Below are 3,700 nucleotides of genomic sequence, written 5' to 3'. Positions count from 1 at the left end.
ATACTAAAATCTATAGGTGATTTTATGCTAACGTTATCAATTATTTTAATTAGGGCGCCTGGCATCGTATTGCATTTCATAATGCAATACACAGCCAGTTGAAGTGCGACAAAATTTTTGTTTTACTTTTTTTGCTACAGAATTATGCAAATTCAGCATAATTCTATCGCACTTCAAAGTGGATGCATACGACGGTATGCGATACTACAATATATATAATACTAAGCAATAGCGATTGATCAGTCGACACTTCATAATGCGTGAGGCTGATTCTTGTTGATCATTTCTCGATGTAATTTAATATATAATTTTTTTTTGTTTAGATCTGTACAAAAAGATTACCAAATTCGTAGAAAGGATTAAAACTAAATTTACCTTTGCAAACTCAACTGCAGTTCAGTTATGCTTTAATTTCAATTTATCGTAAACTATTAGAGAGATTTCTTTCAGGGACAAAAGAAACGAAAAAAATGGGTTAGTCGGGTTTATTAATTTTTGCTCACTATGGTTCCGAGATTTTTTCTCCAGCTTTTTTGTTTTTAAATTGTTTTAAAGTTTTATGCACAAAGTTCGCTTGACTTAAAAGTGAAGCACAATGCTTGCGTTATGGGCACTAATTATGTATCTTATAGTTAATTAGTTCTCATTTGAAAGGCGTAACTTGAGAATAATTTGGTTGAGAGTTACGTATGGCTTTTTCCGTTCAAAATTTGCTTCGAAAAGATGACGAGAAAATGAGGGGTACAATGATACAAATAATAACAAAACCATACAAACGGAAATAAAAACAATATGATATAAAATTTTTGACGAAATAATGTGAAGTGAAATATTAAGCACTTTTAACAGAATAAAGAAGAAACAAAAACCAATTAAAAATTGGAACTAAGCAGTTGCATTGTTTTTTTTTTTTTTAAATTTATTTATTTATTTATTTATTTTATTCCAGTTATACTAGAAACTCAACTAAACAAATAACAGTCGAGTTCAATAGGCTCTTAATGCAAAACTAATATTAATTAACAAGAAAGTTGAGTATAAGCATAATAAAACAAATAAGAAGAAAAAAAAAGAAAAAGAAAAATGAAAAAAAAGCATGTACACTATCAGCATAGGAGCACACTTACAACCGGTACAGGACCAAATTGCAAATGAACCCCTAAGCCATTATATCCAGATTATTATTAATTAAAATAACTATTCTTTGCCAGTTATTTATTCTATGATCAAAAGACAATAAAGGGTGGAAATTTTCTGAGTTTTTATATCTTCGATTTTCTTAGGGAGCACGTTGAGAGTGGCCAACGATATAACGAGCGGATGGTGTAGCCGGCACCGAAAAATAAAGATGATTTTAAGTCGTTTCATTGCAGGAAATTATAGCTAGCCAACTAAAAGAACGCTTTAATTCGACCGCGTGAATGCGAAAGGAAAGACTTAGATTAAGTTGACTCATTTTCGTTTTATTTTCATTTAATTTTTGTAATGTTTTAAAATGAGATTTTTTCTTTTTAATCAGTTTCTGAAAATAAAATCCAAACTTTTACTTTTCATAAAAGGGATTTATTTGTTGTATTTTTATTTATATATCTTATTACCGTTGAGTTTGAATGAGTAGAAGATAAGCTGGTTCTTATTTCTTCACTTATACGCCTTACCCTTAAGTCTACATTGTTGTCACAATACGGGAGCTGCAGAAGTTAAATCGTGAATCTCAGGATTTGGCAATGTACAGTGCACGCAAATTTTGTGAAGAGCTGCACAAATATTTCGAAACTTTCCCATCTTCCTGGGATCGTATCTTCTTTTCCGCTCTCGGTATGTAAAAGTATAATTTTAAAAAATATTTTTTTAATATTTTTAAATAATTTATTTTAATTTTTGCCTTAGAGAAGTGATTCGAACCTGGGTAAAGCCTCTTGATAATAGCGTTTGAGGATTTATTATTGCAAATGAAAATATCGTCATCATTTTTAAAGGCAGTCTCAACATTCTTAGGAACCTTAAAATGGGAGGTGAACAAGTAATAAAATAGAACCGAACATTATAAACCATCCAAAGTAATTGTTCTTGCAGGTTATTATTGTTATTATTATAAATTTAGACAGAGAATAAATTCTTAGACTAAACTCTTAAAGCGCTAGCATCTAAGGTCTTCGGTTTTACTAAAAATTCTACCGCCCTTAAGATTTGAACCCACGACCATTGAGAATTGCTTGTCGGCACTCTTGCCTACTCGGCTACTAAGGCGGATTGTCCTTGCAGATTATCTACATCAAAGGTTCCATTTAAATAAGCGTTTTACTAGTTTAAGAAAATGTGCAGAAATGTTAGGTAGATATAGTTGTTGCCAAACAGAAGCGAAAACTTTCTTGAAATCAATAAAGAGACCCTCAGTAGAATAGTTGTTCAATTTATTTTTTATTAATATTTAAACGATGTGTTTAATTTGATGATATGTTAAACGCTGCGGTCTAAAACTATACAGAATTATATTAATATTATTAACACATTCTTCAACTTTGTTTTTAAAGCGAGCTTTAAAGTTTGCGACTGTAAATAGATTTAGGGGAGAAGCTACTGCAAACTTTTAGACGAAAAGGTTTTTCTTTTCCGGATACGATTTCTATCTGTGTACTATAAGAATGGGTTTGGTTCAATTTGACGAGAGACAAACAAGTCAGTCTGAGTGTGGCTCGATAAAGACTAACATCTTTGCCTTTGCGAAGAAGTTTTTTCAGTCATGTGCGTCATAAGAAGAAATGGTTTGCTTAATATATTTAAAACCTTAAGGTTTATATTAAGGAAATTAAACTCTTGTCAGTTTGACTGCAAAAAATCAAAAAGTACACATAGCGAGAGAACCTGCTAATTCAATTCCGGAATGCCATGTTTGGTGATTAGTGTTCCTTTAAAATAAGTATTAAGCTATCAAATATTGTTGGTTGCCAAAAAGAAACTGTTTAAGACACAGTGGTTACTTGGCGGTCTTTGTTGCTATTGAAAATCGTGCAAAGAATATGGCAAATATGTATTCAAAATGTAAATGACACAGAAATCAAGCAAAGTCGGCTACACTTACTTTTATATAATCTTTAGTTTTTTGGAAGCGGTTAAAAAAAGGAACATTAAAAACATTTAACCATTAAAACTGCGAAGAAGGTACAGTTTGAGCAAAATAAGTAAAGAGCAAAAAAATTAAAAGTAAATAAATACGCTTGTACTTACCAAATATTATATAAAAATAAGAACTGTGAAATTTATACACTTACCAGAATTAACAAAAATTATCAACAAAATAAGTGGGCGGTAGAAGGGTACGTATAAAATATGATGGAAATATGTAATCACACATAGCTTGAGCTTGTCGAATTCTTCATTTAATTTTTATATTATAAAGAAAGGACTAAGAAAAATCGTTTACTGAGAAAATTCATGTCAGAACAGAAAATAAGCATAGTTTGTACATGGGGAAAGTGTCCGTATCTTACACCGCATTTGCTTATGCAGAAGGATAAGGTAAGTTTAATTTTCTTCTTTTTATACCCAACACCGAAGGATGACTTATTCATCATTTTGTTTTTTCCAGAATTTATGTAACATCCAAAAGGAAGCTTCAGAGACGCTATAAAGTATTAGTAGAAATTGTGAGTTGATTTAGCCATGTCTGCCCTCCTGTGTGTCTGTGTGGTGTGTGTTG

Source organism: Glossina fuscipes, unplaced genomic scaffold (genome assembly GCF_014805625.2).
Source record: "Glossina fuscipes isolate IAEA_lab_2018 unplaced genomic scaffold, Yale_Gfus_2 60, whole genome shotgun sequence".
Classification (NCBI taxonomy): domain Eukaryota; kingdom Metazoa; phylum Arthropoda; class Insecta; order Diptera; family Glossinidae; genus Glossina; species Glossina fuscipes.
Note: the sequence above shows the minus strand (reverse complement) of the source record.